The sequence below is a fragment of the Anolis sagrei genome, chromosome 2 (genome assembly GCF_037176765.1).
Source record: "Anolis sagrei isolate rAnoSag1 chromosome 2, rAnoSag1.mat, whole genome shotgun sequence".
Taxonomy (NCBI): domain Eukaryota; kingdom Metazoa; phylum Chordata; class Lepidosauria; order Squamata; family Dactyloidae; genus Anolis; species Anolis sagrei.
In genome coordinates, this window is record NC_090022.1 from 33,331,235 (window position 1) to 33,342,538 (window position 11,304).

Here is an 11,304-nt window from a genome sequence, read left to right on the forward strand (position 1 = left end):
CTACCCCAAATGGCTTTTTCATTCACTCCTGTGGAGGTTAATTATTCCTCAGGAGCATTAGTCAGTTGCCATTGCAAAGAGTGCACAAGAATTTGACTAGACCCAAATGGCTAAATCCTGCAAGGCAAATCTCCAGAGACCAAATGGAGACACACAAAGGCAAATGAGAGATAGAGACTACAATGCAGACTTGGATCAAGATGTTCAGGTGCCAGCTGGTAGAAGTTTGACAGGAAAGCAGAAATAAGAGCCTGCAGGACTTAATAACTCTGACACAGCTGACAACAAATTAAAGCAAAACTCAGGTCAATAAGAAACAATATAGATTTATAAAAGCATCCATTGGAACAGACATTAGAGTCTGAGAAAATCCCTGTTAGTTAAAATGAAAGGCACAATGTCAAACAGACAGCAGGAAAAATCAAGAAAACCAACTGCAGATTCACTAGAAATTCGTCTGCCTGATTCCTAAAGATTCCCCAAGAGCTGAAGCTAGATCAGGCATGGGCAAACTTTTTGCCTTGGGGCCGCATTGTGGGCCAGGCCATGAGGGCCAGGGCAGAAGGGAGGGCAGCTGGATAGTGGATACATGCTGGATGGGATGGGCTTGGGAGAGCAGGAGGGGGCAGGTCATCCTCAAGTTGTCCTCCTGCATAAGGACAGGGCTGCTCACGCCATCCTTATGCTGGGTGGAAAACAAGACATCATTTATCTATGTATTTATTTCTATCCTGCTTTCCTCCCAATTTGGAACATACGGCAGTTGCCCTGATCCTCCATCCCTTGATCTTCGGGCTTTCCTCTCAGCATTATCCTAGGAGGAGAGTGAGATAGGTAACATCCGAGAGCACTCCAGTAGGCTCTCAAATGCTGTGTGCCTCCTTTGATCCATCCTCCCCTGTTGGGGAGATGGTGGCGGGGCATAAATGAAGATGATGATGATGATGATGATTATTATTATTATTATTATTATTATTATTATTATTATTATTATGTGGTAGCTGAGAGCACTCCAGGGGGTTCTCGGGGGCTCTGTGCCTTCCTCCCCCATCTTTTCTGCATAAGGATGTGGCAGGTCACTGAATTTTTATGCCGAGAGGACAGGGAAAATTAGGAGGGCCTAAGGTAAGTGCCTAGGGGCCCCAGGCTTTCTTTTTCCATGTCTGGGCTAGATTTTAAGACTGATGCTACAGTTATATGATGTGGTGGGCCTCCCAAGACAAAATATTCAATTTGTAGCTATGGAGAAGAAGAATGAAACAAGTTTCTGGACCACATCAACAACATCCACCCAAACATCCAATTTACCATGGAAAAAGAAAACTAAGGAAAACTACAATTTCTAGATGTCCTAGACTTCAACAAACCAAATCAGCAACTGGGTCACACAGTTTACAGAAAACCCACACACATTGATAAGATACCTACATAAAAACTCCAACCATCACCCAGGTCAAAAAAAGAAGCACCATTAAAGCCCTGGTAGACCATGCAAACAGGATCTGTGAACCCCACCTCCTCCAAGTTGAACTGAACCACCTAAACTGGGCTCTACAGGCCAATGGATACTCCAGCACAGACATCAGAAGAGCTGCGAGACCAAAAACAAGCCACAAAAGTAAAGACAAAGATCCTCCCAGAGGAAAAGTGTTCTTGCCATACATTAAGGGAACCACTGACCACAGAGGGAAGCTCATGAAGAAACACAACATGCAAACTATCTGCAGACCCACCAAGAAAATTCAACAAATGCTATGTTCAGCAAAGAATAAGAGAGATCCTGAAACAACTTCAGGACTCCACCATATACCATGCAGTTGTGGACAAGTCTACATAGGGACCACCAAATGCAGCAACGAGACACAAATCAAGGAACACAGAAGGCACTGTAAACCAATTCAACCAGAGAAGTCAGCTGTAGCAGAGCACTTGATGAACCAACCCAGACACAAAATATTATAGAAATTTTAGACCACTCTGGCAACCATCATATCAGACTACACAGAGAGACCATTGAAACCCACAAGCACATGGACAATTCAGCAGAAAGGAGGAAACTATGAAAATGAACACATTTGGGTTATCATTATTTTTAAAAAAGACCAAAATCAAGGCAATAAATAAAGAACACCTCTCAGAAACAGGAGAAATCCAGACAGCAAACAGACATGTGCCACTTAACACCTCTCAAACAGATGATGCCTCCAGGCAACAAGGCCCTGGCTACCTCTATGCAGATACCATCACTGATTGACTTTGCAGCTTCATGGCTACTCAGTGCTATTCAAGCTCACTAATTCCAACATTCACACTTGTTTCAACATACAAGAGTTCTTTCTCCCATCCTGGACATTCGATAGATAGATAGATAGATAGATAGATAGATAGATAGATAGATAGTGAAACATCAAGAGAGAATGCTACTGGAACATGGCCATACAGCCCAAAAACCTCATAGCAATCCACATTCAATAATAGTGCAAAAACTGACAAAATTCAGTTTTTTATATGAGAAACAGAAAAATCTCTGATGCTGATCTGAGAAAGCGAGGGTTCATATGGAGAAAGAGTCCTGGAATCATTATGATTTAGGACATAACTTGACCAACACTTCAAAATGAGAACAGAAATAATTATTGCCAATAAAAAATATTAAAGTGACAGGTTCTGTCTGGCCACCCCAGTAACTATGATGGTATGACAATCACAGAATGTCACTTCCATAGACAAGATATGCAAGTGCCTAGCATTCTAGACAAAGCTTGGTAAAGTTATTCAATGGGACTACATCTCCCAAAGTCTCCCAGTAAGCATGGGCATGTTATCTAAAGGGTTATGGCTGTTATAGTCCAGACAGTAATTGTGTCCACATTTGTGGGTTTCACTTTTGCTGATTGGATTATTCATAAATTTGATTAATACATTTTTCTTTGGAACACCAGGGTCCTCTGGCAAAACTGTGGCTAACATCTGCACTGGAGGACCTAGAGATCCCTGGATATTTGTAGGTTTTCTAGTGCTATTCTATGGCCAACTTCCACAGAGTTGTGCAGGAGGATCTAGAGATTTACTGTGTGTGTGTGTTTTGTTCACTTTGTTTCACTTTTAATGGGGCCTTGTGCCCCTAATTCCAGCAAATGTGGGGACTCATGAAGATATTTACATCCAGGGAATGAGAATATGTATTCAACAAATGGCAGGAGAGAAGTCGAGAAGAAGGGGAAAAGTTATGCAAAAGTAGTTCTGCTGTCTAATTATGCAAAATATCTAAGCTCATCATGGTGGTTAATTAGGTTAATGTGAACTACAGCAGGGGGACTTTAAATTGATTTTGAAAAAACAAAAAGCTTGATGGCTTCCAGTGACCATGCCAGTATGAGACAGGCATGTTGGGGAAATGATGCATTGGACACACCACAGTGTAATTGTGAGCCTGCCAAGTGGTTCATCACAACTCTTAGGGCTTGAATTAAATATGGGGACTTGGAAAAGAGCTCAGCTGCAGACAGAGGCATTTGGAAAACAACAGCAGCCAGCCTTTGTGCTTGATCACGATCAAATCCAGCCTGTCATTCCAGGATGCAACCCAGGCTACCTTTTTAAAACTGTAATGTGTGCCGCATTTGTCATGCCCATGTGAGCATTATGGAGCGTATACAGCTTTATCACACAACGGGGTACCATCCATCCCATTGTGCCTGTGAGTCTCTGGCATTCAATAGATGGCTCACTCTCTAGTTCTCTTTTGTGCGTGCATTATCCAGCTCATCAATACCATATTTGATCTGTCACCATTTGCCTCCTGTGTTTCTGAGTGTGCTTGACAAATGGAAATGTTGTGGAGGAGGAGGTTCTGATTTTTTTACCAAGTATCATATGTTTGGTCATGTAACAGGTTAAGATCCTGCCATGTCTCCTCCAGAATCCTTTGGAGGAAAGCAAGAAAGACCAAACTTAAGGGCAGTCTCCTTTTTTTACCCACTCTGAATCCTTGGCAGTAACATGTTAGTGTGAGCAAATTAAGGTTACTGAAACCTTCATCATTTGAACAATTGCACTAGGAAGCTGCTAGAGACAATCATGTATATTCATGTTCAGAATCCAAGGAGACTCGGAGCCTAATTAATGTTGCTAAGTTATTTCTGAAAAGAATGAAATTGCATAGTAATGGACAGGGTTGTGCATTCAGGGTAAACCTTGACCTTTTTCGCTTTTGGTGGGGGCCCCAATCTGTTTTTAGGGAACTTCCCAAAAGGGCAGATATTTATTTTCGCTCTAGGGTGCCAAAAGATCCATTTTCTATTAGCCCATTATGGGAGGAGGAGGTTTCCCAGGCTCCCCTTCCTGTCATTTTAGGCATTTACTCTGTTTAACTCTAGAGAAGAGATGCTCGGCTACAGGCAGGTACGCACTTTTTCTCCTGGGTCTGCACACCACACAGACACTCTTTCCAAGGCAAGGAGGCAAATTCTGACTTTAGATGAGGCACTTGGCTTCAGGCAAGTACACAAGCTTTCTGGATTTGCACACTACACACACATTCTTTCCAAGGCAAGGAGGCATGGAGCATCATGTGCCCACAAAAAGCAGCTCCTGCTTGCTTTTGTGTCAAGCTGATTTTCGTACCTGGGGGCGGGGGGGGGGGCATCCCTTTACATGCTCCTGAAAGTTACAAAAGTAACAAAAAACAGATTTACCAAAGGAAAATGGTTCCATGTACAACTCTACTAATGGAATGGAGAGGGTTGTAATGATACTTTGGGCTTCTCCATTTGATACCACTCCACACACATACACCCTAAACAAGATCAGATGATCAGGCAAACTCAGAGTACACTATGGATGACTACAGAACGAAGTATGGTAGAGCATCTTTCCACATGGTGTACAATTATTTTTATTAAGTCCCACAAAAGGATCCAGGCTACTGGATCCATTAAGTTCCTAATACAGGACTGCTCAGTTAGTCATTATACTATGCCTTTATCCCAGAAAATGACTCAGCAGCCTACAAAAATTCAAAACAAAATCCAAATCACATTTTACAAAAGTTAAATAACAATTAAACATATGGTTCTATTTTAAAAGCATACAGTTAAAAAGAAATTAAAACACGTTCCAAACATAATTACAAGATTCCAAAGATGAAAGTAAAACCCACTGCATTCAGTACACACTTCCACCACATAATGTAAGCACCAAGGCCTGACTAAATAAATCTATTTGGCTGCTGGTCAAAGACAGAGGAGAAAAAAGGGCAACTGCATGAATGGCAGTTCAACTGTTTTACGGCAGCTTCTGAGAAGGTTCTTTCCTATGTCTTCACTAATCATACTTGTGATGGTGGTGGAACCAAGAAAAAGTCCTTCATTTAGTTACAATACTTAAAATTTGGTCTGGCTCATATAGGAAGATATGATCTTTTAAATAGTATGGAACTAAGTCCATACTATTTACTTGAGTCACCTGCGGGCTGAGAAGAGCAGTATACAAATACAGTAAGTAAATAAATAAATAAATAAATAAATCATTTCTCTTTTTAAACTGAGCTCGGAAAAGTCACTTAGCCTAACCAATTTTTTTTCATTTCAGAAGCAACTTGAGAAACTGCAAGTCACTTCTGGTGTGAGAAAATTGGCCGTCTGCAAGGACTTTGCCCAGGGGAGATCTGGATGATTGATATTTTACCATCCTGAAGGAGGTTTCTCTCATGTTCATGCATGAGAAACTAGAGCTCGACAGATGGGAGCTTACCCCACTCCTCAGATTTGAACCGCCAACCTGTTGGTCAACCAGTCCTGGGGCTCCTAACCACTGGGGGCTCCTAACCAAATAATAAATGAAAGTTCTTTATTTATCAAGCTGTAGATGCATTTTCAAAGTGTGACTTTACACTGTTTCTCATACACAACAATGATGATGACAGTGTGCACCTCGTCAGTGGCATCACTAAGGTTGATTGTCATCCTCTGGAATATCTCATGGTGTCATGCCCATGGACCTCTTCCCTAATCAAACCAAAATATTGTTACTAAAAGGCCAGAGTTTCATGTTCATATAAGCTGGGCTTGTGAAAAAATGTTTTTGGCATTACATCTAACAACAGGAATATTTTTATCAAAAGTAATACATATCTGCTGAAGCACTGCATAAATTTTTTTCATCCTCATTACCTCCCTAGAGACACCACTGTGCCTATTACAATTGATAGAAGTTTATTTACTGGTTGGTCTTAACTAATCATTTGCATTGAGCGTCAGTCATCCAAATGGAAATTACTTTTCAAAAATCCCTGGAACAAGGGTTATTATTGCTGTGTTGCCGAGGCCCCATGTCTTAAAAATATTAAATTTGCTGCAAAGCTCTAAGTAGCATACATGAAGTATATACATGAGCTTCTCTATTTTATATGCACATTGTTCTTTTCAATGAATAGTTGCTAGTTTAATAACTCCAAACTTCTCAGGTATGCATACATATTAGATGTTGCAGAACCTGAGCATTTATACCCACCGGGATTCCCTTGCCTGGTCTAAACAGGTTTTTCATTGAAGCCTGCATGATGTGATATAGAAAAACAAATTAAACTGTGCCACCTAGAGAAATCATTATGAGAAATCTCTGCCGGAAAATGAAAATAAAAATTTCCCTTCTGCAAAACTTGGCATCTGATTTCACTTTTCTAAATTTTATTCCTTTTGTCAGATATCAAATTCACATAATAAAAGCCGATGATCAGAGGTGAGGATGGTGGAATAGGAATATAGCTGCAACAAGGGAAATAAAAACAATAAGAAACTTTGCTTACAGCAGGTCTGCACAAGCTTTTTTGTGTCTCATTAAACAAAGGAATCTTGTTGCACCTTAGATTGAAAGAAACAAGTTGGTAGCATACACTTTCAGCAATGAAGTCTTTTTCCTCAGATGCACCTACACGATCACACGAGGAACTCATTCAAGGGTGGGACAATGTCCACCGTATCTGCTGAATTATTTATTTATTTATTTGCTTTACTTGTATACAGCAGTTTCTCAGCCTAACAGGCGACTCAATGCGGTTTACAACAAAGGTACAACAGTCAACAATATACAATTTAAAACCATAAAAGCATAATACACAATATTGACACAACAATAACAACCCAGTGCATCTCATGACTAAAACCGTGATCCAGTTTTGTCATCCATATTACCATTCCTGTAATCATCACATTCATTGCACCGATTAACCAAATGCCTGTTCGAACATCCAGGTTTTTAATCTTCTTCGGAACACCATCAGCGAGGGGGCTGATCTTACCTCCATGGGAAGGGCGTTCCATAGCCGAGGGGCAACCACAGAAAAGGCCCTGTCTCTCATCCCCGCCAGCCGCACCTGTGAAGCAGGCGGGATAGAGAGCAGGGCCTCCCCAGAAGATCTTAGGGTCCTGGTGGGCTGATAGGCCGAGATACGTTCGGATAGGTAGGTTGGGCCAGAACCGTTTAGGGCTTTAAAGGCCAACGCCAGCACTTTGAATTGAGCCCGGTAGCAAATTGGCAGCCAGTGGAGCTGGTGCAGCAGAGGAGTTGTATGCTCCCTGCGCTCCGCTCCTGTTAGTATCATGGCTGCCGAACGTTGGACTAATTGGAGCTTCCGAGCCGTCTTCAAAGGTAACCCCACGTAGAGAGCATTGCAGTAGTCTAAACGGGATGTAACCAGAGTGTGGACTACCGTGGCCAAGTCAGACTTCCCAAGGTACGGGCGCAGTTGGCGCACGAGTTTTAACTGTGCGAATGCTCCCCTGGTCACCGCCGAAACCTGGGGTTCCAGGCTCAGCGATGAGTCCAGGATCACACCCAAACTGCGAACCTGCGTCTTCAGGGGGAGTGCGACCCCATCCAACACAGGCTGTAACCCTATGCCCTGTTCGGCCTTACGACTAACCAGGAGTACCTCTGTCTTGTCTGGATTCAATTTCAATTTGTTCGCCCTCATCCAGACCATCACAGCGGCCAAGCACCGGTTCAGGACCTCGACAGCCTCCTTAGTAGCAGGTGGAAAGGAGTGACAGAGTTGGACATCATCCGCGTACAGATGACATCGCACTCCGAAACTCCGGATGATCTCCCCCAGCGGCTTCATGTAGATGTTAAATAACATGGGAGACAATATTGAACCCTGAGGAACCCCACAAGACAAAGGTTGTGGGGTTGAACAGGAGTCTCCCAGTAACACCTTCTGAGACCGACCCTCAAGGAATAAGCAGAGCCACTGTAAAACAGTACCTCCAAGACCCATTCCCGCGAGGCGTCCCAGAAGGATACCGTGGTCGACGGTATCTAAGGCCGCTGAGAGGTCCAGCAGCACCAACAGGGACACACTCCCCCTGTCGAGCTCCCGGCGCAGATCATCCACTAAGGCGACCAAGGCTGTCTCGGTACCATGCCCCGGCCTAAAGCCAGACTGTGCCGGATCCAGATAATCCGTGTCTACCAAGAATGCCTGGAGTTGTGAGGTCACCACACGTTCCAGGACTTTGCCCAAAAAGGGGAGATTGGAAACAGGCCAATAGTTGACGAATTGAGTGGGGTCCAGTGATGGTTTTTTCAACAGCGGTTTTATTACAGCTTGCTTTAAGCTGGCTGGAATTTTGCCTTCCCTAAGGGAGGCATTAACCACCACCTTCACCCACTCGGCCAATCCCACTCTGGCCTCCTTCAGAAGCCAGGATGGGCAGGGGTCTAGGATGCATGTGGTAGCTCTCATTCCTCCAAGCACCTTGTCCACATCCTCGGGTTGCACCAATTGAAATGAATCCATCAAAACCGGACAAGCAGATGCTTGTGTTACATCCTCAGAGACTGCCGTTAATATGGTATCCAGACCAGAGCGGATCAAAGCGACTTTGTCTGCAAAGAACTGAGCAAAAGCTTCACAGCGAGCTGCCGAGTCATCAGGGCACCCATCCTGCATGGTGGGTTTTAAAAGGCCTCTGACAACTCGGAACAGTTCAGCCGGACGGTTCTTTGCAGACGCAATAGTGGCTGCAAAGAAAGTCTTCTTTGCGGCTTTTATTGCCGCGGCATATGCCCTTTAAAAGGACACAAACCGTGTTTGATTTAGCTCGCTCGGATCCGAACGCCACACGCTCTCTAGTTCCCTCTTCTTTCGCTTCAATGCTGCCAGCTCCTCAGTAAACCAAGGAGCTGGTTTAGCTCGGCTACTTGAGAGGGGACATTCTGGAGCGATCATGTCTATTGCCCTAGCCATCTCTCCATTCCAGAGAGCGACCAGGGCATCAACAGGATCACCAACCGAGGTGGCGGGAAATTCCCCAAGAGCTGTCAGGAATCCATCCGGATCCATAAGCCTCCTGGGGCGGACCAACTTAATGGGTCCTCCACCTCTGCAGAGGTTAGGGGGTGCAGTGAGTCTAAAGCTGACCAGGTGGTGGTCGGTCCATGGCAACGGAGAGATGGACAACTCCTCAACACCGCCACCTTCCTCCCATCCCTGGCAGAAAACCAAGTCCAATGTGTGTCCAGCACTCTGGGTGGTGCCAGATACCTGTTGGGACAGCCCCATGGTTGCCATGGCAGACATGAAGTCCTGAGCGTCTCCCGATAAGGCGGCCTCGGCATGGACATTGAAGTCCCCCAGCACAAGCAGCCGTTGGGACTCCAATGCCAGGTCCGAGACCACCCCCGCTAGCTCAGGCAGGGAGACTGTAGTGCAGCGAGGTGGACGGTACACTAACAGAATCCCTAATCTGTCCCGGTCACCAACCCTCAGGTGGACGCATTCAAAATTTGTTGACTGCGGGATGGGGCCCCTCGTCAGAAGAATGGAATCTCTATAGACCACTGCAACCCCACCTCCCCACCCTCCGGATCTCGGTTGGTGCTGCACAGAGAAGCCTGGTGGGCAAAGCTGGGTTAAGTTCACGCCTCCAGCTTCATCCAACCAGGTCTCTGTGATGCACGCCAGATCTGCCCGTTCATCCAGGATTAAATCCTGGATGAAGGCTGTTTTACCATTGACAGATCTGGCGTTCAACAGCACCACCTTCAATCCGGAGGGACCGCCATCCTGGTTACACCAACTTACCACATCAGGAGACCGATTTGGAATTACTAATGTTGATCCACGTTCCCTAGGCCGAATTAAAGGTCTCCCTTTCCCGTATCTCCCCCCTCCCTACCACGACTTCTATGGGAGCTCCTTGGCTGACGGAACACCCTCCCTCCTCCATGACGCAATCAACATCCATAACTTCAACCCATGCTTCACTGCTGATTATTTGATTTGTTGCAGGTTCAATTCGCCATGGTTTTTCCTCCCATTCGTTTCTTACCCCGACTGCAATGCAACTGAATGCAATTAGGAACATGAACAGACTGTTTATACCTTACCCAGTCTGGTGGGATGTACTAATCTGCAACACTATGACTATTTGGGATTAGTGCTAGACAGGCCCGTAGCCAGGATTTCGTTTGGGGGGGGGGGCTGAATTTTTTCAAGGGGGGGTTCGGGGGGCTGAGTTTTGGGGGGGCTGAGTCTGAGTGAAAGAGGGTCTAGCCTAGCAAACCTTTTGTATCATTATGCCAATACCTCCATGCATATGGGATATATTGAGTATGGTGATGAGATCATGATATGAATAAACATAACAGTTTAGATAATGCACCAGTAAGGCCTTTTCGCAAACCACCATGATAATTTGGGGGGGGGGGAGCTGAAGCCCCCCGAGCCCCCCCCCCCTCCCGGCTACATGCCTGGTGCTAGACCATGACAAAGAACGGCAAATGGAGCCAGAGGAGGAGAATGTGAGTTTTTCCAAGGGAACAATGTAGTTTTCCCTTTGGCCAGTGTGTGTGATTGTTTACCTTCTGACCAATTGTGTCAATGCACTTTACATTGCACTACATCTGTACTAGGTTCAGAAACTCCAATTACTTCAAACCACAGCAGTCAGATTGCTCACAGGAACAACCAGGAGTGAGCATATTACACCCAGATTAAAGTATCTCCTCTAACTGCCAATTAGTTTCCAAACAAAGTACAAAATGTTTGGAAACTAGAGTCTTGTGCTCTTCCATATACTTGCCTCCTAAGGGTAACATTTACCAAATCAGATGGCACTGGCTCCTGTTTTCCTCCTTATTCTTAAGTTAAAAATGAATTTGTGGCTGTCCAAGAGCGTAACTGGCAAATAATGCATTTCAGTGCAATTGTTAAACATTTCCGCTGTCAGACTTTTTAGTATGTCTGACCTGTGAGCATTGGGCTTTTGAATGTATTGGTTGTGTCTGAACAGTCTGGGT